The 27,904-nt window shown below is 43.0% G+C and overlaps 1 protein-coding gene across 5 annotated transcripts in view; it reads right to left on the bottom strand.

The window, feature by feature from the left end:
* Positions 1-27,904, bottom strand: part of hipk3a (homeodomain interacting protein kinase 3a) — a 278,159-nt gene that overhangs the window by 160,214 nt on the left and 90,041 nt on the right. The window lies entirely within an intron of this gene.

The following is a 27,904-nucleotide window of genomic DNA, read 5'->3' as shown; positions in this document are numbered from 1 at the left end:
GCCTCAAGCTTGAGGTAATGCCTCGCCCAATCAGATTCAATATGCCAACCAATCAGCACGCTTTCACTTGTTGCGTAAATTGTTGTCAACGTCTGAAATTTGGCATTCTTGCTTTTGTCCTGTTGAGTACAAGATTAAGCGCTTTGGCAACATTAAAGTTTTGCCACAGAGGCCAGTGACCTTAGTACAGTCTTTCTCAACAGGCCCACCATCCTGTGCAGACATTAAGGGCGCGATTCTCCGCAAATGCGGCTAATCGTAAAGGCTGCCGTGAAACTGGCCGTGTTTCACGGCAGCCTCCGCGCCCCCTCCTGGGACCCGATTCTCCCCCCAGGCGGGGCTAGCAGCGGGGCCCCGTGAAGCTCGGCATCGCGGCCTTAGCGACCGTCGCTAAGTCCGCACGGCAAGCGTCACGCCGGCTGACGCACACGATGACATCAGCCGCGCATGCGCGGGTTGGACGGCTCCAACCCGCGCATGCGCGGGCCGTCATCTCGCTCGGCCGCCCCGCGGACTGATCCTGTGGGGCGGCGGAGGGAGAAAGAGTGCGTCCGTGCCAATCGGGGCCCTGGATGCCCAGAACGGGCATGTTGCGGCCGTTTTTACGACGGCAGCAAGCAGGTGTGTTTGCTGCCGTAAAAACGGCCATAAAGGCCTGGGAACTCGGCCCATCGGCCTGGGGAGAATCGCTGCTCGCCGTTATTCGTGTCGTTGGGGGGGGGGAGATAGCGGGAGGGCTTGAAAAATGTCGGGGACGCCCTCCCGCCATTCTCCGACCCGTCGTGGACAGCGGAGAATCGCGCCCTAAAGGCTTTAACTCAGTACATGGAATGAGCAACCATATCACAGCAACTTACATAGTTAGTGTCCTGTTTTAAACTTTAAGACTGCCTGATCCATGCATATGCAAATAAAAGCCCACAATATTACTTGAAAAGCAGGGAAACCTACCCAGTATCCTGGGCCTTTTTTAATCCTCAACCAACACCACTAAAGAAAAGTCAATCTGATCATTATCACAGTCCCGGTGCGTTAACTAGCTATTGTTTGTTCCCTCCCATTATAATAGTGACTATGTTTCAAAAGTATTTCATCAGCTGTGACACACTTTGGGATACCCTAGGGTCATGATAGACGAATGGTTTCTTTTTATTTTCAAAGGCATCTTGCCCAAGAAGTACTGCTGGACTCTAATCTGCTTAAGTATTGTTTGATTCAATCTAATCATCTTATCACCAAGAGGTTGGCAAATGGTTGTAGATAAATATTTGAAGGGGAAATTTTTGCAGAGCAATGGGAGTGAATCTAATGGAGTTATTCTTTCGAAGAGCCAGCCCAGGTGCAGTGAGCCGAGTGGTTTCCTCCTGTGATGTATGATTTTGAGGATGCGTGAAAACGCAGCTGAATAGATTCAAGACTGAGTTAGACAGATTTTTGATTGACAAGGGAGTGAAGAATATGCGGGCCAGGTATTAAGGCGTTAAGGCCAAAATCGATCAGTCACATTCTTCTTGAATGCCGGAGCAGGCTAGAGGGGCTGACTGGCCTATGCCTGTTCCTATTTCTTATTCTTATAACCTGTCCCTGTTACCATGGTATTTATGTGGCTGATTCAGTTAGGTTTGTGTTCAGTGGTGATCCCAGGACACTGGCGGGGGTTTATTCATCATATTGTGGATGAATTACAAAGGGGATGGATAGATCGCTTTAATTGGAAAAAAACATTCCTTGCCACTGGTGTGATATAAATACTACTTGTCGCTTATCTCCCCAAGTCCTATTGCTGTTATTCTCCATGTGTCTGTGTGGGTCTCACTCCCACAGCCCAAAGATGTGCAGGGTAAGTGGATCGGTCACATTAAAATACCCCTTCGTTGGAAATGTAATTGAAACATTTTTTTAAAAATCTGACTGTTGAGCAGGCCTTGCTACATGCAGGGATGGAAGGCTTCATTATCTCAGGAGTTACAAATAGAACTGAACATGGAAATCCTCAGCGAAAATCCATACTTTAAAAAAATGTATTTACGAGATGTAGGCATCACTGGTTAGGCCGGTATCTGTTGCTCATCCTTGGTTGCCCTTCAGAAGGTGGTGGTGAGTTGTCTTCTTGAACTGCTGCAGACCTGAAGTGTAAGTACACCCACAATGCTGTTAGGGAGGGAGTTCCAGGATTTTGACCCAGCGGCAGTGAAGGAACAGTGATATCTTAATACTGTGGTTACCAGAACAGGTCAAAGGCTAGGAATCCTACAGAGAGGAACTCACATCCTGACCCCCTAAATCCTGTCCACCATCTGTCTACAAGGTTCAAGTCAGGAGTGTAATGGAATACTGCCCACTTGTCTAGATGAGTGCAGCTCCAAAAACACTCAAGATCGACAACATTCAGGGCAAAGCAGTCCGCTTCCACAAACATTCAATCCCTCCACCACTGACACAGTGGCAACCGTGTGCACCATCCGTACCATCTATAAGATGCATTGCAGGAACGCGCCAAGGTTCCTGAGGCAGCACCTTCCAAGCCCGCAACCACTACCATCTAGAAGGACAAGAGCAGTAAATACCCAAGAACCCCACCACTTGGAGGTTCTCCTCCAAGTCACTTACCACCCCAACTTTGTCCATCAAGCAGGAGATACAAAAGTCTGAGAACACTCACCAACAGATTCAAAAACAGCTTCTTCCCCGCTGTTACCAGACCCCTGAATGACCCGCTTATGGACTGAACTGACCTCTGCACACATCTTCTCTACTGAGTAATACTACACTCCGTATGTTTCACTCGATGCCTGTGCCTTTGTATTTATATTGTGTATTTATGTATGTCCTATGTTTTTTCATGCATGGAAAAATTTGTCTGGATTGTACGCAGAAAAATACTTTTCACTGTACCTCAGTACACATGACAATAAATCAAATTCAAATTCAATTTCTCAAGGTATCAGAACTATTAACCCAATTGAATCCAAATTTCTGGCGCAAAAGTCAAAAATGTTAACAATGCGCACTCCATGCTGTGAAGAGCATGGAATTGTTTCCTGGAATGTCCTGTGATCTTAAATGTGAAGAAATTATTACACAAAGATCTAACAACAATAGCTTGCATTTAAAGGTTGAAAATTTCAAAATCAAGGCACTGCTTAACTAGAAGCCAGTGTGGGCCAGTGTGGACAAGAGTGATGAGTGAACAGAACTTAACGCATGTAGAATGCGGAAGGCCAGCCAAGAGTTTGCAGTAATGTGGGCTTCAGCAGATGATCATCTGGACAGAGTGTAGGCAATGTTATGGAGATAGAATAGGCTAAAATATAGGAACTAGGGGAAGTAGGTAATTCAGTCCTTGGAACCTGCTCCATAGTTCAATCAGATCACAGCTGATCTCTTCCTAGTCTCAAATCCACCTCCCTATCTGTTTCCCATATCCCTTTAACCCATTTTTTCCAATCAGAAACATATCTATCACCTTCTTGAAACCATTTAATGATTCAGACTCCACCGCACTAATGGGCAGCAAGTTCCACAAATTTACCACCCTCTGCAAGAAGTAGTTCCTCCTCATTTCAGGTTTAAATCTACCGCCTCTCAATCTACATCTGTAACCTCTCGTTCTAGATTGCCCCACAAGGGAGAACATTTGGGCCATCACAGAATCCCTACAGTGCAAAAGGCAGCCAATCGGCCCATCTACTCTGCACCATTCCTCCACCCTATCCCCATAACCCAGTAACCCTACCTAACCTTTTGGACACGAAGGAGCAATTTAGCATGAACAATTTGCCTAACCTGCACATTCAATTATTTATGGGCCAACTCATTACTCAGGCCTGTATTATTAATTACCTCTGTCCAAACTCTAGTATGGCAATCTGTCTTCTCTCGCTCAATCTGAATTTGAAATTCAAGCATGCTGTGCTCACTCCTTCCAAGACGATCCTTAACGACAAGACTATTTATCAACCCTTCTTCGTTACATAATACTAAATCTAAAATAGCCTGCTCCCTGGTTGGCTCCATAACATATTGCTCTAAGAAATAATCCCTCATACACACTATGAAATCTCCCTCGAGGCTACCATTGCCAATTTGATTGTTACTGTCAATATGTATATTATAATCATCCATGATTACCATTGTGCTCTTCTCACAAGCTCTCATTAGTTCTTGGTTTAAATTATGTCCCACTAGTGAAGCATGTAAATTACTCCTGCCAAGGATTTTTTTTTCCCTTGTTTTTTTACTTTCACCCAGATCAATTAAATATCTTGGCCCTTAGTGCAAATCTCATTTATTAATACATCCTTGATGTCATCTTGAATCAATAAAGCAACTCCTCCTCCTGTTCCATCCTGTCTATGCTTTTGAAATATTGAATACCCTTGGACATTCAACTCCCAGTACCTGTCCTCCTGCAACCATTTTTCAGTAATCCCCACCAAATCATACCCATTTGTTTCTATTGTGCCATCAGCTCATTGGCCTTATTCCAAATATTGTGTGCATTTAGGTACAGGGCTTCTCAATATGTCCGAATTTGTCTTTCCCTTGCAGGATTTTCCTGAAACTATGCTTTTCATATATCTGACCTCCTTTAATGTCTGATATCAGCCTCATCCCCAGCTTTCACCCTCACAATCACCTTACATTTTGATTTTTCTACATTTCCTTTCCCCTTCGTAGTCATTAGACTGGCCCTGTCTGTTCATCCTATTAACCTCTACCTTCTCCTCACATACTGACCTACTGCATTGGTTCCCATTAACCATTATTCTTCTTGTAGTTTTACCATTAGCTGCAGTTCCTAAAGTTAGGTTCCTGACTATTCATTTACTCTCTGCCCTGTTACTTGTTTTTGGAACTATATTGAGTTGCCCTGTGGCCTTCCTTTCTCCCCCACTTGCCAGTTTAAAGTCCTTGTGACCACCCTATTTGTCCTTTCCACTAGAACACCGGTTACAGATTGGTTCAGGTGAACACCGTCCCAATGTACAGATCCCTCCTGTCCAATACTAATGCCAGTGCCCCATGAAATGGAACCCCTCTTTCCCGGACCACTCCTTTAGCCATGTGTTTATTTCCCTAAACCTAACCGCATCACCAAGCATTCAACATGCTTGCACTGAAGACCATCTTCCAATGGCTTTTCTGCTCCTGAACTCCAGCTTATCCTTTCATTGACAGCTTCAGTTATTTTCAAATGTTTCCACTCAGCTTTTAATTTTTTTCTCCAATATTTAGAAAATCAATGGCATCATCCATACATTACTGAGAGAAGAAACCATCAAAGAGCAGAGACACACACACACCCCTCCCTCCCTCCCCCTGCAGGAAATCCAGGCAGGAAGTGGTGTCTGATGAGAGAGTAGTAACTGGTATTCAGTACGTCAGCCCCAAGACTCAGCGCGTGTACGTTATTAACGAACTACGGCATCACACAAGTCTCAATTTTAGCACAATGCTAGGTTAATGCAGTTCATACAATTCACTGCAACTGACCTATGAATAGGTCCTTCAGGATCTCTTGGAGCATTGAACAGAATCATCGTCAAGCCAGTTCCGGAGATGAAATGGGTTAGCATGTCACAAATTATCGATTAGAGCACGTCAGTGATTATTCACATTGCAACAAGAACAAAGCATTTTCTATCATGCTTTTGGCTTTTTGTCATGCCATGTGCAGTGTTGAGACCTTGGTTTGTTCGCAGGAAATAGCCTCAGGGCAAGTGTCAGGTCTGAAGGAGGAACAAGTCACACAATTTATTCCTTGAATTCTGCAGGATTTTCTTATAACATCTTCTTGATTAGTAGCTCTGCTCGAGGTCAAGCGATATTTTTACATTTCCTTTGGCCCAGGCCCACTCCGAAAGTGTATCTCAGGTTGCTTTGAAGCATTCAGTCCAAAGTCAGTGACAACAGAACGCCCACAAATGGGCCACACAATTGGAATGGAATTGATGATGTAATGTACGATTCAAGGAGCAGCAAAATTCCCAGCAATGAAACTCCATGGCAGGTGTTCAAGGACTTTGTGTTAGGATAACTAACTTTCAAGTATAGCACAGCAGACAGGACTGTTATTTTCTGCCCTTTCAAGATAGAATAGTCAATCACTGTAAATCTACAGTGTGACACTGCTCCAATTACTAATCCATTCACTTTGTTTAGTAGTTTACAACAAAGTACAGTCCTTTAAAGTCAGAGGAGATCACATAGGACATGAATTATCTTCCAATTATAGTTCGATCATCAAAAACAAAAATTAATTGAAGCGGTTATTTTGAACTTTTGAGTTAAAAATGTATTCTTTTCCAAAGCTGCAGTGAGTCATTTTGGCAGTTTGGTTAATGAGCAACCAACAATTCATTTTCATTTTTAGTAAGCTGATCATCACACTGCAGGCAACATTGGACAGGAGGTGGTCATTCAACCCATTATGTCTGTGCTGGCTGATGAAGAGCAATCTAGCCTACTCCCAACTCGGTCTGTTGATCTGCAGTGCATATCAAAGTACTTTTAAAATGAAATGGGGTTTCTGCCTCAACCACTTTTTTTCAGTAAGAAGTCTTACAACACTTGGTTAAAGTCCAACTGGTTTGTTTCAAATCACTAGCTATCGGAGCATAGCTCCTTCACCGGAGGTACATGCAATTGGCAGTGTGCTGTATGATTCCAGGAGTGGGAGAATTTCACGCAATCTGCTTCCCCTCTGCGCCGATGGGAATAACTGGCCTTAAACCAAGTAGCAACAGCAACGTCAGCCCAATTGAGTTGTCACGCATCAATTGGAGAGTGATTGACAAAGGGCACAGCATGCCAGAGTCAAGCTCAGCAGATAGCTCCAAAGTGTGAAACAGTAGATCAGTCAAGGGCAATACAGTCTGCCAGCTTCATTTAGCATTCTGATGGATAGTTTTCTCTTAACTACAATTAAAATGAGATGTTGGAGGAAATGCCAAAATAAGAATGCTTATGTTATAATTTTCTTCATATCAACAAATTATCCAGTCTTTTGCTTTACACTGGACAATATACAGTCATTTAAAAATACATAATATACATAGCACCTTATCAAATTGTTGACAAAATTTTAAGGTGCTTTATCTACAATAAGTTGCAATGCAGAGTGGCTGTTACACAGATGAACAGCAAGATACCACAAACAGTACAGACATCAATGTCCTTTAGTTGAGGCAGACACCAGGAGAATTTGTTTCTCTTGTTGAAGTAACGTCATAGGATATTTAAGACCTACCTGAAGTGGCAGATGTGGCCTTTGCTTAACATTTCATCCAAAGGATAGTTCTGAAAATTAAACACTCCCCCATAGCTATGGCATCAGTCGAAATTATGTGCTCCGGTCCCACAGCAAACTCATAATTGAGAATGCCATCAATGCAACCAACCTGACACTCACACTGTCCCTTCTGGCAAGAAAGGAGTATTGTAGACATCTGGGATGGTCACTTCCAGAATAGAAAATGGATGATCGCAATGACGGTAGGGAAATATGGACAATGTTAAGAAAGCAAGCAGGCACAGAGCCTGTATGCATATTGGAGAAGACAGCTCCCAGACACGACTGAAACTGTAGGTCAATTAACATATTGATGACCCATCTCCGGGAACAAAGGAAAGACACTCAAGCAACCAATCTAGCTCCAGACACCCCGGCGCCAGTTCCCCAAACCAAAAGCGTAAACAAAGCAAGGCCAACGGCCACCTAGGACACACCCAGCCATCAGGGCACCCACCCTTTTATTGGTCAAGATCAATACGAGTGATCAAGATACGGCCCAATTAATTGGGGCCAAGTTCAAGGCCCGCCCAAATGCGCGCGAAGCCCCTTCGGATCTAAGAAGAAGCCCCGAGAGAGAATCGCTCTCTTGGACTCGGCTCTCAAAGCGGAGAGACCCGTCCACCAGCTGCACCAGAGGCAAGTAAGTCCAAGGTCAACACTCGCTATCAGACGGACGACCTTAGCTGTTCTCCTGTACCTCTTCGAACCCAACAACCTCAGATCCGAACAACGGCCATTGTTCCTCTGACTGAGCGGGCACCCAAAGTTAAGTATAGCCATTAGCGTAGAGATAGTTTAGTTTGTAGTATTTTGTGCACGAGCAGATATTACGGTGTGTGTAAATATATAGTATTGACTTTGAACTAACTAACTGGTGCATTGGTTCTTTGATCAGTATTCGGGTTTGAACCTTGTGGCGGTATCGAAAGATACCTGGCGACTCTCGAGCAAACATAATTAGGATTAAGGAAGGTGACCATACTGACTGCCATATTTATACACCAGATAAATATAGCAACAGTATCCTCAGGGATACCCCAATCTATTTTAGTTTAGGGAGCACTTTTAATATATGGTCACTGTTGTGATGTAGGAAATGTGGCAGTTTGCATACACACAAGCTCACGGATACCAGATACAAACAGACACTAGCCTAGGACTGCACGGTGACACTGGTTAGCACTGCTGCCTCCCAGCACCATGCATCTGTGTTCAGTTCCAACCATGGGTTGTCTGTGTGGAGTTTGCACTTTCTCCCCGTGTCTGCATGGGTTTCCTCCAGGTGCTCCATTTGTTAAACATGAAAAGTCTGACTAGAATACAATACTCATTCACTCCCCTTTTATCTTACAAATGCATGCCGACTTCAAGGATAACACAGGTTACACAATATATCTTGTGCTATAATGTTCTCAATAAACAGTTCCTGTAATCTCATAGAATGTACAGTGCAGAAGGAGGCCATTAGTCCCATCGAGTCTGCACCGGCTCCTGGAAAGAGCACCCCACCCAAGGTCAACACCTCTACCCTATCCCCATAACCCAGTAACCTCACCCAACACTAAGGGCAATTTTGGACACTAAGGGCAATTTATCATGGCCAATCCACCTAACCTGCACACCTTTGGTCTGTGGGAGGAAACCCACGCACACACGGAGAGGATGCGCAGACTCCGCACAGACAGTGACCCAAGCCGGAATCGAACCTGGGACCCTGGAGCTGTGAAGCGATTGTGCTATCCACAATGCTACCGTGCTGCCCTAATCTAGCAGGTTAACTGCGATCAGACAACATCCCACTCTGAAACCAAGTGGCAGAGGTGGATTTCTCCTCAAATTCACCCTCAGGTGATTGTCACAGGAGTGTTTCCGAATGTCACTCTCAAAAGAACACACACCAAAATCTTCTTGCAAACAATGCTTTCCCTCAGCTGTTTTCATCAAGGATCCACCTCCAGGTTTTCCAACTCTCTCCTTTCAGTATGCCTTAGTCTGGATTGGCCATATGCATCCAAACTTCCACAAACGCTCAGGTACTCAGTCCCCAACTGATTGCTACTGTTTCAAAGACCAGAAATAAGGACATCAAACCTTACGATTGCTTTAGATATGCATATGTGGCTTTTCTCTAGCCAACCTTATCAGCTCTGCCTTTCCCAGGTCTGACTTTAACTTCAACGAACAATATCCTGTTCTAATCGCAGTTCCTCTTCACATCAACCTTCCTGGAAACATATCTTCATTCTCTAGGTTCTACACCTAACTGTCCGTTAATTTCTGGGACTTGTGTTCTTGCCCATTACCTCAGTCAGGCTTTCCTAATTCGAGCAGGGATCTAAGAACTATTCACTCTCTAACTTCCTAGCCCCACCTGCCTTTTAAGTTCAGTTAAACATACTCAAAAATGATTTTTCTTAAAGGTTGCTAAGCAACCGTTCATTCTTTCTCCAAGCTGATGGTTACTTTTCCAGTCATAAACTCTAAACACAAAGAGACAGTTCAAACTACTGAAACCAAAAGCCCCCACACATGCAAACACCATTGTTTAACGTGAATCTAACTAGAGTCTTACACTTTCCTACACAAAAACATGAAACTAAACTTATATCTATGCCCTATTTGGACATGGTGGATAAAATATTTTAAACATTATGTGCAGCAGTTCTGACGTTTATGTTGCCAGCTGTGGGCGAAAGAAAAAGGCAAGTCTATTTTGAGATAGAGATTTCAGGAGAATCTATCCGAAACTGGCAGATTCATGATTATTCAATGAAAAAATGTTCAGTTTCATACGGAAATAACAATAAACTCGTAAACAATACACCAAGAGTACATTATGCAGTTGTGGATTCAGCATTCTGGCATATCTATCCAAATCTTGCTATGTAACAAGGTCTATGTAACTGAAGTTTCTGTATCCATCCATGAGCATATTTTGACTGCTACTCCAGATTCACTTTCTTCTCTTTTTTGACTATTTTTCTCATTACTGCTCCTTTAGTCACCTGCCCTAACAATGTCTCCTCGTGAAGACACAACGTCAAATGTTATATAACGTTCCTGTGAAATGCACTGAGGCATTTTACTACATACAAGTTGATATATCAATAGAAGGTGGTGTTGTTTTAAAAAAACACAAAAGAAGCTAGAGGCATGGCTGACACACTGTCTCATGAACATATTGCTGAAAGCAGATTGGAATGGAAGTTCCTGCCTGCCCTGTCAACAGCTCCAAAATAAGGTCCAGTTGATTAGATGAATAGATGTTTTCTTGCTCTCCAACCATCATGATTGACTGTCCATTTCAACTCTGCTGAGATCTTGGGAGATCGCCAGAAATGAAAAAGAGTAAATCTTGTCAAGTTTGCCACAGAGTTTCGAATAGCCCTTATCACTCGAGTTTACTTTTGTTGTGTTACCAGGAAATGGGTTGAATTCTCCCTTAGTCCTTTCTCAGAGTACATCAATCCAATGTTCTAGCTGGAACTATCCCTTGCATTGTTACTTTAACTTTGTGCCAAAACTTGTATTTTAACACTCATAATTCCAAGGTGCTCTCACTGCCTAAGATAGACCTGTGCAAACTAGAACTTCACCTCCATGTTAAGTAAGTCAACACGCTCGTTCAACTGAACCATCCAATTGCATTGTGGCGTTTTGTATAATTTAGTGCACGTGAGAGCATTTTGCAGACCAACCATTACACTGCACCAAAATTCTTATCAGCACACCGTGGGCGAAATTCTACGAGCCCCGTAGCGGGCCAGAGAATCGGCGCAGCCGCGCCATGACACCCTGGCACCGTCGTGCTATTCTCCGAGGTGCAGAGAATCTGCGCCATTTGCACCGGCGTGTTTGACGCGGTGCCGGCCGCGGGTCGCTGGAATCGGTGTGGCCGCCGATTCTCCGGCCTGAATGGGCCGAACAGAAAAAGCAGAGTCCCGCCGGCGCCATTCACCCCTGGTCGCTGCCGGCGGGAACTCTGCGCGAAGGGTCGGGGGAGGGGGGGGTCGGCCTGTGGGGCGGGCAAAAGCGCACCTGCACCGGGGTTGGGGGGGCTCTGATGGGGTCCGGCCCGCGATCAGGGCCCATCGATCAGCGGGCAGGCCTCTCCCCCCCCACCCTACCTTGTTGCGTGGCTGGCCCCTGAACGCCCACACCATTTTGCGTAGGGGCCGGTGCGCTGAATCCCCGCGCATGCGCAGGTTGGTGCGGCACCCATTTGGCGTGAACCGCTCCAGCGCCGTGCTGGCCCCCTATGGGGGACAGAATTGGTCGTACCCGTGCCCATTTCAAGCTGTTGTGAAACGGGACAGCATTCACAACGGCGCGGACACTTGGTCTCCATTTTGGAGAATGCCCCCCTCCATGTCAGCCTTGGATCAGCTTATGGTATACTCCCCTCTGAGTCACAAGATTCCAGGTTGAAGTCCGACTCCAAGGATTGAGCACAAATATCTAAGCTGAGACTCCAGTACAGTACTGTGACAACATTGCACTGTCTGAGGCATCGACTTTCAGATGAGGCATTAAACCGAGGCAGCAACTGCACTTCATACAAAGTAAACAAATTGATAGCACACAATGAAGTAAATAAATATGATCTGATGGCCATGACGAAGACCTGGCTTGCAGGAGGAAATGGATTGGGTCCTGAATATTATGAGGTACAAGACATGGAAGAAGAATAGGAAGCTAAGTGAAGGTGAAGGGGTGGCACTGTTAATCAGGGATGGCATTGGTGCAATAGTTATAGCTGAATTTGGTTCAGGACATCAGGATGTGTAACCAGTTTTGGAGGAGATGAGGGATAGTTGGGAAAAGGAGTCACTAATAGCAGTGGACTACAGGCCCCCTAACAGTGACCATAATGTAGGGAAAAGCATAAAAGAAGAAATATTGGGTGCCTGTGATAAAGGAGTGGTAATAATCATGAGTATCTTTAATCTACATGGAAATTGGAAAAATAAGATTGGCAGTAGTAGCCATGAGGAGGGGTTCTTTGAGTGCTTTCTGATAGTTTCTTACAACAGCACATAGTGGAACCAACCAGAGAGCAGGTTATTTTAGACTTAGCGTTGTGTAACTTTACATGATTAATTAATGATATCAGAGTAAAAGCACCCTTGTGTAGAAGCGACCACAATATGATTTAATTTTACATCCAGTTTGAAAAGGAGAAGAGCGGGTGCCCAAGACTAGAATTTTAAACTTAAATAAGAAAAACTACACGGGCATGAAAGCTGAGCTCGGTGAAGTGAACTGGGAAACTAGACTAGGGGATGGACGAATAGAGAAGTTGTGGTAGACATTTAAGGGGAGCTTTCAGAATACTCAGAATAAGTATACACTAGCTGTAAAGAAAAATTCTAAAGGGAGAAACCACCATCCATGGTTAACTAAAGAAGTTAGAGAAAGTATCAGACTTGAGGAAAAAACATACAACTGCACAAAAATGAGTGGCAGGTCAAGTGATTAGAGAGTGTAAAGAACAGCAGAGAATGACTTAAATGTTAATCAGGAGAAAGACATTACAGTACAAGAGGAAGCTAACGAGGAACATAAAACAGATAGCAAGAGTATCTTGCACTATTTATACAGGAAAAGAGAGTTTGTGCTCTGGAGAGTGAGATTGGGAGTTAATGGTAGATAATAAGAAAATGACAGATGAAATGAACAGATAGTTTGTTTCTGAATTCACAGTCGAGGATATAAGAAACATTCCAGTAATAGCTGTAAATCAGGAAGTGGGGGGAGGGGGAAAGAGGAAAGTGATGAAATTACAATCATGAGGGAAGTAGTACTGAGCAAACTGATGGAGTTGTAGGCTGACAAGCCTCTGGGTCATAGATTATCATAGAATTTACAGTGCAGAAGGAGGCCATTCGGCCCATGAGTCTGCACCGGCTCTTGGAAAGAGCACCCTACCCAAGGTCAACACCTCCACCGTATCCCCATAACCCAGTAACTCCGCCCAACACTAAGGGAAATTTTGGACACGAAGGGCAATTTATCACGGCCAATCCACCTAACCTGCACATCTTTGGACTGTGGGAGGAAACCGGAGCACCCAGAGGAAACCCACGCACACACGGGGAGGATGTGCAGACTCCGCACAGACAGTGACCCAAGCCGGAATCGAACCTGGGACCCTGGAGCTGCAAATTTAACATCCATGCCTTCGCTCCCCTCATTGATCCACAATGCTACCATGCTCCCAGAGTCCTGCTGGACTTCATCCTGGGGTCTTAAAAGATGTGGCTAATGAGATGGTAGATGTGTTGGTGTTAATTTTCTAAAATTTGTTAGGTTGTGGGACAGTTCCATCAGATTGGAAAGCAGCAAATATAGTCCCTCTATTCAAGAAGGGAAAGAGGCAGAAAGCAAGGAACTATGAGCCAGTTAGTTTGACATCTGTCGTGAGTAAGGTGTTAGAATCAATCATTAAGGAAGTTATATCTGAGCACGTAAACAAGTTCAAGGTAACTGGGAAGAATCAGCATGGTTTTATGACAGGGAGATCATATTTAACCAATATACTAGATTCCACGTATCCTGTGGATAGAAGACAGCCCGTAGATGTTCTGTACTTGGATTTCCAGAAAGCATTTGATAAGGTGCAACATCACATTATTACAAAAAATAAAAGCTCATTGTGTAGGGAATAACATATTAGCTTGGACTGAAGATTTAGCTGGCTGGCAGAAAATAAAAAACATGCATAAATGGGTCTTTGTCTGCTTGGCAGGATGAATGGAGTTCTGAGGCTTCAACTGTTTATAATTTACATCAACAAGGGGAGCGAAGGCATGGATATTAAATTTGCAGATGACACAAAGACAGGTAGGAAAGTATGTTGTGAAGATGCCATGTGGAGTTTGCAGATGAATGTAGATATGAGTGAGTGGCCAAAAATCTGGCAGATGGAGCTTAATGTGGGCAAGTGTAAAATTGTTCACGTTTGCAGGAAGAATAAAAAAGCAGAATTTACTTAAATGGAGAACGACTGCAGAATGCTGAGGTGCAGAGGGATTTAAGAGTTCTCGTGCATGAGTTGCAAAAGGTTAGTATGTAGGTGCAGCATGTAATCAAAAAGGCTAATGGAATGCAATGTTTTATTATGAGAGGAAACAAACATAAAAATTATGCTTCAGTTATGCAAGGCATTTGTAAGACCGTATCTTAAATACTGCATGCAGTTTTGGTCTCCTTATTTAAAGAAGGATATAAATGCATTGCGGGAGGTTCAGTGGAGGTTTATGAGATTTATAACTGAAGAAATGAGTGGATAGTCTTATGAGGATAAACTCCACTCAAGTTTAGAAGAGGGAGGGAAGACTTGATTGAAATATATAAAATCCTGAACAGTACTGACAAGGCAGAAATGGAAAGGATGTTTCCTCTTGTGAGTTCAGATCTAGGGAGCACCATTTTAAAGTTAAGGGTTTCCCTTACAGGACAGTGATAAGGGAAATGCTTTTTTTGGTAGAGGATGGAGGATTGTGCAACTTTGGAACTCACTGCCTTAGAAGGCAGTGGTAGTGGGCCATTGACTGTTTTTAAGGTGGTGGTGGATAGATTCTTATTGGGCAAGGGAATCAAAGGTTATTGGGGATAGATGGGAATATGGAACTCAAGACAAACAGATCAGCCATGATGTTATTGAATTTTGGAACAATCTCGAAGCGCTGAAATGGTCTACTTCTGCTCCTATTTCATATGTTGGTATATAAATACTCTCATGCCACTCTTCCAGTGAGTCCTGGTCAATATTTTTGCCTTAATCAACATCATAAAGTATAAAAGATAAAAACTGTCCAGTCATTATCACATTGATGTTTAGGAGAGTTGCGGAGTACATATTGGCCATCGCGTTTTCTACAACAGTGACCTTACTTCAAAAAAATACTTAATTGGCTATAAAGTACTTCGTGATGTCCGGTGATCATGAAAAATGCTATATAAATACAAGCCTGTCTTTTTTTAAATTGCATGGACACAGTCTCATATACCGAGTAAATCTGAATGCTAGTAGTGGTCACTTTAAATTTATTGTAAGGATCATAGTGCTATACAAGTCACAACACTGCACCAGAGATAAATACAACATTATAATGTTACACATACAGTGCACAGTCCTTAGGTCTGTCAACAAACAGCAATGCAAAAAATGAAGCCCAGAATTGACAATAGCCAATATAATCAGATAAGCATATAATGGTCAGGGTACAAGGAGACATAATTTTACATCAAGAGACCATATTCATACAAACGGGTAGTGGAAATTTGGAACTCTTACCCAAAAGGCTGTGCATGTTGGAGGTCAATTGGGATCTTCCAAGACTGTGCTATGAGGTAATTGTTGAAAAGCAAAATCAATCAATTGAGGATCATGGATCTATGAAAGGTACAGGGAGTTAAAGTGCAGATCAACCATGATCTAAATGAATTATGGAGCATACTCGATGGGGCTGAATAGTCCACTCTGGTTACTAAGATAGCCCTCAGCCTACTACTCTCAGGACTGCATTAATTTTTTTTTTTAAATTTAGATTACCCAATTATTTTTTCCAATTAAGGGGCAATTTAGCGTGGCCAATCCACCTAATGTGCACATTTTTGGGTTGTGGGGGCGAAACCCACGCAGACACGGGGAGAATGTGCAAACTCCACACGGACAGTGACCCAGAGCCGGGATCGAATCTGGGACCTCAGCGCCGTGAGGCGGTTGTGCTAACCACTAGGCCACCGTGCTGCCCAGGACTGCATTAATCCACTTATTTTCCATTACCTTCAGTGGAGCGCATGAACTAATATTACAGTTAGTAACTAGCAGTAAATAATGGAAATTGCTCAAGAAGGGAACTTGGATCAACAGTGAGTTGGTAATCTGCGCTTTGGAACTGGTATGTAATGTTGAGGAAACTCCAATGGTGGGGAGAAAAGAGCCTATTCAGAGAAAAGAAAAGCTGCAACTGTGTGTGTGTGAGAGCTGAAACAGAAACTCAGAACACCCCGAGGCTCTTTACGTTCTCCCCTCTGCTTGCGGGGAACTCAACTCCCCTGACCCTCTGCTGGGACGTCAAACCAAGTCAAACACAAATCAAACTGTACTGGACACTAGTATGCATTGGACTCATCTTTCCTGCACGCAGATACATACACATAAGCTCCTTAGAGAACATGTTGACTTTGAGCATGTCAAAGAACCTACGCAGTCTTCACTTCTGGCTTCTTTCACCTTTCCAACCAGTCACTCTTGCCATCTATAGCAGTCAAACAGTAATGTTCCCAATCACTCACCACACCGTCTACTTAAAGCCAGCCTGTCATTTCACACCAATTTGAACTGGGGCTCAAAGAGCTTTTCCTGCAAGCATTAAAAATTAAGTAGTTGGGAGCACTCGTCACATTGCTGGCCAGAGGCTGGGAATAGAACTCCTCTTCCTGTTTACATCCCCGAAAATCTAGTGGACCTGGACAGCAAGAAACGGAAAGTTAATTTTTCAACAGGAAAATAATGGAAAATTACAGCATTGCACAAGAGGCCACGGAGAAGTACTACGAAAGAATTTATTTCAGAAATTCTCCACATAGTTGAAAAATATCTGTACTTATTTGGTAAAACAAGAGACATGGATTTTTAGAAGAGGGTGTTTTTTGTTCTTGTAACAGTTTTAGTGAAAGAAAGAGAATGCCACGCTTGCACTTGTACAGAGTGTACTTTCTCATTTTACTGTGCCTAATCCAGGGCATTGTAAACTCACGCTGCATGACCCACACAATGCAGGTCGGTCTTAAAGGCCTATTTCTACTAAAAGAAGCAAGGTCAGTTGAATGATGTGTTTTTAAATATTAGATGCTGGAAGTTTTCTTTGGAATAATGCTTACCATGAGGTCATCAACCTTCCATCTGAGGCTCAACTGTTCATTGAGGCTAAATACCAATGACTCTACTCGTATCCTGCACTGTCCCAGTTCCTAACTAAGAAACACTGAGAGGGGTCAAACACCAAAAAAGCAAGGTTGTAAGTTGTTCTTCCCCCCCCACCCACCCGCAGACCATCCAAGTCAATTTATTAACACTCAATGGTTTGCAAAACTTTGAAATTCTTCATCCCAGAAGGGGGTGGATGCTCAGCTGTTGAATACAATCAAGATGGAATTCAACAGATTCTTGAACACCAAGGGGATGAAGGGATATGCAAAAGTGGAGTTGAGGTAGAAGATTACCCATTTTTGTTTTACCCATGATGAATAGAGGAGTAGGCTTGGTGGGTCAAATGGCCTACTCTTGCTTCTATTATGTTCTTATACTGGAAGGGGTGGCCAAAGGTTCTTGGGTTTTAATTAAAATCTTAAAGGAGGGGATGGAAAGGCATGCATCATTCAATTTAAAAGTGCAGACTTAAGTACAAATCAATTGTGCATTATTTCACAATTTAAAATTTATTTCCCTTATAGCTTCAGGCATATTAATATCTGACAGACATTACACAGGTTTGGAAATAATAAGTAATGACTGTACACTCGAGCAGACAGAAAGGTGGTACGGGGAACATAGAAATAATGGGAATAGGAGTAGGCCATTTAGCCCCTTAGGCCTGCAGTACCATTCAATTAGATCCTGGCTGATCTGCAAATGTAAATAAGGTTAAATGCAGCATGGCATGTTGTTTGAATTACAATCCCTCGGCTGACTAATTCAAATCCTGGTTTAATCTTTTTAATATGTAATTGAAAAACCAAGGTTAAGAGAGGCTAGGCCCAAAGTGCTGGGATGGAACCAAGGTTAAAAAACAACGGAAAGCAACAGCAGTCAGGAAGTGAATGATTAGGATAAGCTTTGGATTTTAGCATAAATAGGAAGACTGGGAATGGGAGGGTAGGGGGACCACAGAGGTAATTCTGGAGAAAGATAATTGTAATAGGAGACAATGTATTAATTTCAACATTGCGAACATAGAATCATAGCAATTAGAGAACAGGAGAGGGGCCACTGATCTATTCTCAACCTAGTTTCTTCAATGTGCTTCCGTTTCAAATGCATAGCCTATTCTTTTAAAATTATAAAGAAAATCTGAGCCTGAATGAACACACATGATACAGCATTCCATGCTGCAATAATCCAGTGTGTGAATGGAACAAAGTTTCCTAACTACTGGTATTGCCCAGTTGGTAATAATCCTAAACCTGTGCCTGTGTTAGCAATTCACAAACCGATACATCAAGTCCCCATCACCATTTACCATCCCCAAACCTTTAATAATTCTGTAAGCCTTCATTGTATCTCCCTTAATCCTCTCTTTTCCAACTTTTTAAGCCTTTCTTGATTCAGTTACAGGGAACCTGCACTTTAGCTGTTCTATGAAAATACAAGTTGGTTCTTAGAAAAGCGCATGTGGCGTGACATACTTGCAGAAATAGGAGAAAGGTTGGGATGGAGGAAGGTTGGAGGGATTGGCTAGTGGGCAACAAATGTTCTAGCACGAAGCCAGGTGTATGAGGGATAATGGTACTGTAGAAGACACGGAATAAGAGGAAGTAATTCGACACAGAAAGAGGCCATTCGGCTCGAGTCCATGTAGCTCCAAGCAGAGCAAACCAATCAATCAGTCCTATCCCCCACTCTATCCCATTAGCCATGCCAGCGTATTCCCCTCACATGCCCATCCAATTTCCTATTGAAATAATTAATAGTCTACTCTTCTACCAACCACATAAGCAGCAGTTTTCATTGCATATGACTGCTTGAGAAGTTCTTCCTCACATCTCCTCTGCATCGCTGGCTCAAAACCCGAAATCTGTGTCCCCAGGGCCTTTTACCATTAGCTAACGGGAACAGATTTTCTTTGTCCAACTTATCCAAACCTGCCATAATCATCTACACCTCTATCTGTTCTCCCCTCAATCTTCTTTACTCCAAGAACAACAAACTTCACTTTTCCAACATAACCTCCCCCATCCCTCGTACCACTCCAGTAAATCTCCTCTGCACCCAAGGACTCTTGCATGCTCCCTACATTGTGTTTACCAGTACTGGGACATTATATTCCAGTTTTGGCCTCACCATTAAGAGTTCTGGTTGGACTGACAACAATTCAATGCTGAGCGAAAGGTTTTCACAAATTTTTAAGGAAAGGAAAAACAATGTATATAATGCCTTTCACACCCTGAAACCAAAGCGCTTTACATTACAGCCAATTAAGTATCTTTTGAAGTGTGCTCACTGTTTCAATATAGCGACCATTTAGCACTGAGCAAGATCCCACAAACAGCAATGAAATAAATGATGGAATCACCGGTGTTTAATGATGTTGATTCAGGATTAAATATTGACTTGATATCCAACGTTGCTTTACTTTCAAAAAATTAGCTGGGTAGATGGGGCCTCAATCTAACCTTTTATGTGACGAACAGTACCCCATTCCTTCAGTTGAACAGGGAGAGGAAAGGGGGAAGAAAGGCAAGAGGGGCAGACAGAGGAAAAGGACGAAAGGAAGGAGGCGGAGAAGAGCAAGGAATGGGGGAGTGGGGGGGGAGAAAGATCAGAAGAGGAGAATTAAACAAGGGAGAATGATAGCACCGGGAAGAGAAAGAATGTAGGGAGGGGGAGGGGAAGAGGAAGAAGTGGTAGGAGGATTGAAATGCAAAGAAATACGCAAGAGGGAAAGACAGGAGAATGTTGAGAGTAATGGGGAGGGACAAAATTACAAGTGGAACAAATAAGATTTTTGGACAATCTAATACTCACACTATTAGTGACTATTTTACTTATCACATTCATAGTTCTAAAAGCTAGTGGACATTTTCAAATTGAACTGCTTTGTGCATTCTGTGCACAAGCTGCTTGTTTGGATTTTATTGCAGTGACATGATTGCTCACAGACTTGAAATGAGAAACTCTGGAGTGGCTTGTATTTCAGCGAAGGTTGCAGTCAAACATTCTGTAACCACATGTTGTTTACTAGGTAACGTTAAAAATCTTTTAAGCAAACTTTCACTTAGACATGAGGAAGGAATGCTCTGGTGTGATTCACAAGAACGCAAGGGAGGTTTCTCAATTTGCATATAATGATAAATTCTGTTATTCCTCAAAATTATTTTTCATAATGTGAGATTATTCCATATGAGTAAAAACAGTGTTCCTCTGCACACATGTAATTGCTCAATGTATTTCTGCACTAATGACACAAGCCAGCCACACAATCACATATGAAGAGCTGAGGAGAGACACTGGGAACAATCCCAAGATTTAAAGCAAAGGGAAGACGGGCATCTAAATCATTCCATAAAATTTAGGGTGGAGAGGTGAAGAGAAGTGCCCCTTTCAGCCCTGCCCCTGCCAGAAGTGCGAGATGCTGGGAAAATATCACTTTATATTGTACAAGCCCAGTTTGTTACTCCTGGAAGGTTTGAAGTCCCAAGACCCAACACTACGAACTGTGGCTTTTTAAAATTAAAAATCTATTCCACTCTTTGAATTTTGTACATCAGCTTGGAATGCTCTTTGGAATTTGTAAAGAAGTCAGGAAAGTTTCTCAATTAAAGGAAAGCTGGTTACAGGCCTGCATTCTGTTAATCGTGGAAATGATTATTCCCTGCCTGACTAGTTTTATGATACAGTTATTGATCAAATCCACAACTTAAAAATAGCATGTAGCTAATACTGTACCCTTAAAAATTGGTCAATTCGTAAAAATTCATTTTAACAAATACACAATAATTTTCGGCAGAAGCTTCAAAATAACTGCTTGAAACGAACCACAGGCTGAAGGAGGAGCTGTGGATAATGACATTGCGCAGAAAGCTGCCCCCAGTTGCTAAATCTGCTTTCAACTGATTAGCCAGCTGCTGGGCCAATGCAAAGTCACTGCAAACATGTCTCACACACTTAATGTGATTACATTGAATCATGAGAAGTCAAAAGACTCTCCATCAGTAAAATCCAGCTTTTGTTTTGAAGTGGTTGCCTGTCACTTATTTACTTTAATGCTACAAGCAGAATTCACCATCATCCTACAGTCAGAATCACTACAGGAAACCCCAATAGGTCAATTTATTGTGATACACTAACAAGCCAAACACCAAAGGAAGGGCTCAATGTATTCCACTCAAGAAAACAGGGGTACAGGGGGTGCAATCGCAATTGCTCGGAATGTTCCTGGTTTAAGAGATAGAAAAAACACAAGCAACGGTCCCTGTTCCAAATGACTGATGAACACAACACTCCATTCTGCAAACGTGAACGTGTGAACGACCAAATGAGAACAAGACCATTTGTGGCTTTCATGACAGTCGGATATGGTTCAGGGTAAGACTGGAATGAGAACATGTTGCACCTTCACCTATGATCCAAAGCATTGCACTTGTGAAGGCTGAAACTAGTCTAGGACATTTGCATAAGACTCCAGACGTTTTTGAAAATCTAGAGATTTAAATAAATACTGCAGCATGCTGCGGAAAGATTGGGAAATCGAGCAGTGACCTAGATTAAAATCTTTCCCCAATAGAAAGTTGAACTTAACACCATCGCTTGACCCTCTCTCCCTCTGCTAAATCAACCTATTTAGTACACATTATGTAGAATACATAGCATTGGTTCAATCTATACTGCAATTAAACTTCTCAAGGGCTGGTTTTCATACATTGAAACAGTAAAGCAAATATGGATTATACTTCTTGCAAAATTGACTATGTTACTCTCAGAACGCTTTTAAAAACTGGAAAATACTGATCGATGAACACAAATTGACAAATACCAGCAGTTATTCAAATTAGCTGCTCCTTCATCTGAATTAGTGCAGTATTGTCAATATTGTGGTTGGTGCTCATCTCCACCTGGCTGGCCACATACTGAAAGTTAGATTGACACTCGCCCCCACAAAATAACAGTCTTCGTTCACCTGCTCAAGTGGTTAACCTTCTGCCAATTACTGATCTTAGATAAACAACTGAAAAATTAGGGTGATCCAAGCAGGTTCCCTAGACCCAGGTTTTGAAGGGTTCAAAGGTGGCAGAGGGTGGGGAGCAAATCGAGGAGTGGTAGAAGTGTTCCCACTTTTGTCATCTGCCTTTTGGCTTGCTGTGCAGGTAGTAAAGGGAGCTTCAGGCTCAGTGGTGATGACCCCTGAAAATCCAATAAGCTGTGGATGTTATCAAAATTCACCTAAGAATAATGGCCATTGAGCAGTTACTAGAGAATGAGCAATATCAATGCGATGCAACCAGAAAGAATCATAGAATCATAGACTTTACAGTGCAGAAGGAGGCCATTCGGCCCATCGAGTCTGCACCTGACCTTGAAAAGAGCACCCTACTTGCGTCTCACGCCTCCACCCTATCCCCTTTATCCCCATAACCCAACCTAACCGTTTTGGACATTAAGGGCAATTTAGAATGGCCAATCCATCTAACCCAGTGTTCTTCAAGGTTGGGGGCGCGACCAGCGGATGGGTGTCGGGAGGGTCGCGGAGCCGTTGTCAGCGGTGCTCCTGATCGTGCAAATCCCCGCGCAGCAGCCGGCTTTTCGTAACGCCGGCTGCAAGCGGCCTTTGAAATGGCTGCGAACATGCAAAAACAATTTGGCCGCATTGTGCATAATCATCGGCGCGCATGCATAAAACTATGTGCATGCGCGCCGATGATCAGGCGCGCTTGCGCAGTGCGGCTGCTATTTTTTTTTTTATAAACGGTCTCAGCTTAATCGCTCACTTGTGCATGCACAATTTATCATTTCACATCATTGTTCCTGGATTACCTGGAGTAATTTTAAAAGGAGCAATACAGTAAGCAGTTTATATGTGTAATGTTCCTGTCTCCATGTATATTAGAATAAAAGGAATGCAAATCAGGATTAGTCATTCTTGCATTACCTTTTTCACAATGGTATTTCCATGCTCATCTGTGTACTGTTCCTCTGTAACCATTTTTTTCCCATTTATTTTATTCATTTTATTTTTTTTTTACAAGTTCGGTGGGGGTTATTTAATAAAAATTTTATGGAAGAACTGCAGAATTTTGGACAGATGGAGACTCCATACTTTCCGCACCGGAAGGCTTCACCTTCATTCAACAGGTTCCATTGGAGGAGCGTGTACGAGGGCCAAAGGGACCCAAAACCATTTCCTCCATTTTTATCAGCAGCAAACAAGGTAAGAGAAAATGGTGGGTCGCACAGGTCGGCTAGCGTGGGTCACAAAGGTCAGCCGGCGTGGCTTGCGAAGGACAGCCAGTTGGGTCCCAAAGGTCGGCCGGGTTGGGTCCCAAAGGTTAGCCGGTTGATAAAAATGGGTCCCCGGAAAAAAAGTTTGAAGAACATTGATCTAACCTGCACATCTTTGGACTGTGGGAGGAAAGCGGGGCACCCAGGGGAAACCCACGCACACACAGGGAGAACGCGCAGACTCCACAGACAGTGACCCAAGCCAGGAATCAAACCTGGGACCTTGGATCAGTGAAGCATCTGTGCTAACCGCTATGCTACCGTGCTGTTGTGTTGATGGTTTCAAGAACGGGGTGATGAAAATGCCCAGAAAATGATTTTTGAATTTATGCTGCACAAATTGAATATTGCCTGCAGGTTGAAACATAGGGCAAAGTTTTTGAAGAAACATAACTGGCCTGTCTCAAATCTGCTTGCAGTTTTATTGTGGCTCAGTGGATTGATTATTGCATGTCCTTTTACAATTGTATTAGACAGTACAACCAGATAAGAGGATTGGATCCCGTGTTGGGGGCTTTATCGTCTGTGCTCTTATTTCTCTTACTTTGGCTTACTGAAACCAACAGCCCATGCTTATTTTTATAGAAGGCATTTTTAAGGGAAGGGAAACAATGCATTACTTTTAGAACTACCCAGGAGAAGTATCAATTAAGCATCAGCCCACAACCATGTACTACATCAAATATAAGTAACTTCCACACTCCTGTGGATTATTTGCCTGCAACATGAAGATGGACACAAGAGAGCACAATTGATAGCTGGAAAAGAAGAAACACACCCACTCAAACCAGTAGCTATTTGAGCAACCTAACTTTGAGCCACCTTAACCAACAAGTTGTATACATTCAGTCAACGTGGCTCTTGGTTTATGAGTCGCTTTGACCAAAGCGTTGACGAAGGATAACATGTGATGGACTTCATCATAAGAGGACAAAATCTGCAGAACTGAAGGGCAAAAGCATCCATCTCATTAGATTTCTTCAACAATCCGGTGGCAAATCCATGTGCCACTTGAGTTTCTCTGGAACCTGCCCATGAAACAGGAACGACTCAGTTACTTTTGAGTGTTTCTTCGGTTACCAGTTTGAATTTTGTGTGCCTTGATATTTGGAGAGGTCTGCTCCATTGTTGGTGAATAAACCCTAAATCCTAATACACTGATCTGTCTGCTTCAGCAACTCAAAATATATGTAAATTGAAAGGAACATTGAATTTAACTTTAAGTGTATGTAGTACCCAGGCTCCATGATGCCCCAAGTGGCCTATAAATGCAACAACTTGGATATGCTTGGTTTGATTGTTATGAAATGAGACATTTGTTCTAAGCCTCAAAAAGAACATTTGCTTTCATAAAATGGAAGTACAAGCTGTCATCATTGTGCTTCCACCTCTTGGGCTGTAGGCTGCAATGCCAATTATACACCAAGTACTATTTATTTGTCAATGCAGGGTGGATAAACTGACTTCAGTAGATAGAAAGACATGTATTATTGTTAGGTGACGTAAAAGCACAACAACTTCACTGCATGAGTCATTTGACTCCTTACGCAATCACTTTCTCATCTTCAAATGGAAAGTTAATGCAAGCGGCAATCAATATAATGCAACTGCGTATTCGGGACCAGGTCTTGTGCAATATTTAAACTCTCTGATCCATCTAGTGCAGATTCAAATGTAAGTGGAATAAGCTGAACAAAGAGACCAGTTCACTCCCCAGCAAAATGTGACAATGCATAACATGCACTTGAGCACGCTGTTAGAAAACATGCAGTTTCTCCCCAACCTTTCTAGCATCATTTGCTTACTGAGCTCTTTAAGCACTGAATGGAAATTAGAACAATTGTGCATAACACAATAATGAACTAAAACCAGGAGGTTCCCCTGAGCGACATCAGCCTAATAAGGAGTACTGCCTGCCTGAGCACTGCCTGAGATCATGAGACATTAAATTTTCTCCTCTCTCAAGTCATAAAAAAAAGACTTAGCAAAGTGCTTCAGGACATCCTGAGGTTGTGAGAGGTGGTATATAAATGCAAGTCTTTTTTTTATTTTGAACACTCCAGTGGACAGTGCAGCAAACGTTATCACAGAAGCGTTAAGAATTTTTTTGTATTCCAGGTCGTGAGACAAAGCTACTTTAATGCTTGACAAAGTAACTTCAAGGAAACCCCTTTCTACTGGGGAAACATTTCCGAAGTGCATTGAGTATTGTCAAATCTTCTGTCCATTCTTTTTTTAAAATAAATTTAGAGTGCCCAATTAATCTTTTCCAATTAAGGGGCAATTTAGCATGGCCAATCCACCTACCCTGCACATCTTCGGGTTGTGGGGGTGAGACCCACGCAGACATGGGGATAATGTGCAAACTCTGCACAGACAGTGACCCAGAGCCAGGATCGAACCTGGGTTCTCGGTGCCGTGAGGCAGCAGTGCTAACCACTGCGCCACCACGCTGCCCTCTTCTGTCCATCCTTACTGTTTCCAGTCAGCTGTGAGCAGTGTTTCAAAGACTCAGGTGGAAACACACAGATTAAAAAAAAGACTTGCTCATGCATCTCAGACACATCTTAGGTGCTTCATATGAAAGAAATGCTTTTACTGGTGTAGGTAAATGTGGTTCCAGTTGACAGCCAGAAAGATCCCACAAACATCAAATATAGTGCCTGACCCATTTACCGGATTTCTTTGGATACCCAAAAGGCTCATTAAGGAGAAACAAATCTAGTGCCTGTCAGAATCTCTTTAAACACTCCCACAACCAAAAAATCTTCTCTGTTCCCCATACCCATGTATATTTGACTTCACATTGTAAAGAATAGACAATCTTAAAGTCTCAGTTAGAATCATAGCATGGGTGGCATGGTAGCACAGTGGTGAGCACTGTTGCTTCATAGCGCCAAGGACACGGGTTCAATTCCCAGCTTGAATCACTGTCTGTGCAGAGTCTGCACGTTTTCCCTGTGTCTGCGTGGGTTACCTCCGGGCTCCAGTTTCCTCCCATAAGTCACGAAAGATGTGCTTGTTAGGTGAATTGGACATTCTGAATTTTCCCTCAGTGTGCCCGAACAGGCGCCGGGATGAGGCGACTAGGAATTTTCACAGTAACCTCATTGCAGTGATATCGTACGCCTACTTGTGACACTAAGATTATTATTATTATGCTTCCCACCATGACAATGAGTAACCCTACCTCCTTCAATGCAACGTACCCCAAGAAACAAGCTGTAATGCTGTGCAGGGATACACACACACCCGCACAAGTGGTGTCCAAACTCAGAGGGAAAGGACTGGCTCTTCCCACCTTTTTTCCCATCGTACCTTTTGATATGCTGCAAAAATGCTCATCCGTGAGTTTAAAATGTGATGGGTGTGTCTCCAAATTGGCTCAGGAGACAAAACTGGATGGATGGACAGATTAGAAAAATGCTCAGTTCTTTAAACATAACCGTTTGACATTGAGAGGTTAGCTGGCACAGGTGACAAGTGTTGTGTAACTGTTTTCCAGGAATTATTTTTTTAAACTTCCACATCAGTGCCAAGAACATCACAGCGCTGCAAGGAATCGTCAACTCCTGGGAATCTATCCATACAGCAGAAGCCTGCTGCTTCTTTCCACTGACAGCACACCAGGAAACACAGGCACTTTAAACCCCTCTCCCCCCAACACATCATCCCCCACTCCTGCTCCTGCGCCCCCCCCCCCCCCCCAAAAAAAGAAATATCCCTCCTTAACATTTTAATCTCAGCGAAACAGAGGGAAATATATAACGGATCTCTTTGTGCTATTCCTTTTCTGCTGCATTTTTGTGCCAAGTCTGTCCTGTGTAACAGCAGACAGAAAAACACCAATTTAAAAGTGCACATGCTTGCTCCAAGGCATAAGTGGACAGCTCTGGTTGTTGATCCAGCGCTGCCAGTCCATTCCAATATTCAAAATAGCCACTTTGACAAAGCTTTGACAAAGAGTCATCGGACTCTAAACGTTAGCTCTTTTCTCTCCCTACAGATGCTGCCAGACTTGCTGAGATTTTCCAGCATTTTCCCTTTCGTTTCAAAATAGCCAGCCTGACACTGGTGGAGACAAGCACCTAAATCTTCCCCCACCTTCCCAGAGTACGATAACTGGCAACTCGAGGTGGGGAGTTCATTTTGTACCTCTATTTGCACCCTCATCGCTCCCTAACTCAAAGGTGTGAATGGCAGAAATGTGGCTCGACGATCTGGTACCCTGCTTCAAATCAGCTAATTTAACATAACCCTGGGCCTTCTGGTCTTTGTGATGTCAAATACAGTCTTTCTCAACAGAACTACTTCAACCGGGCACTTAAATTACAAACTCACCCACTGTGTAGGGGAAAGAAAGAATCCAAGAATCTTCTGGT

The sequence above is a fragment of the Scyliorhinus canicula genome, chromosome 9, assembly GCF_902713615.1.
Source record: "Scyliorhinus canicula chromosome 9, sScyCan1.1, whole genome shotgun sequence".
NCBI classification, from domain to species: Eukaryota; Metazoa; Chordata; class Chondrichthyes; order Carcharhiniformes; family Scyliorhinidae; genus Scyliorhinus; species Scyliorhinus canicula.
This window is presented reverse-complemented; position numbering and strand designations above follow the sequence as displayed.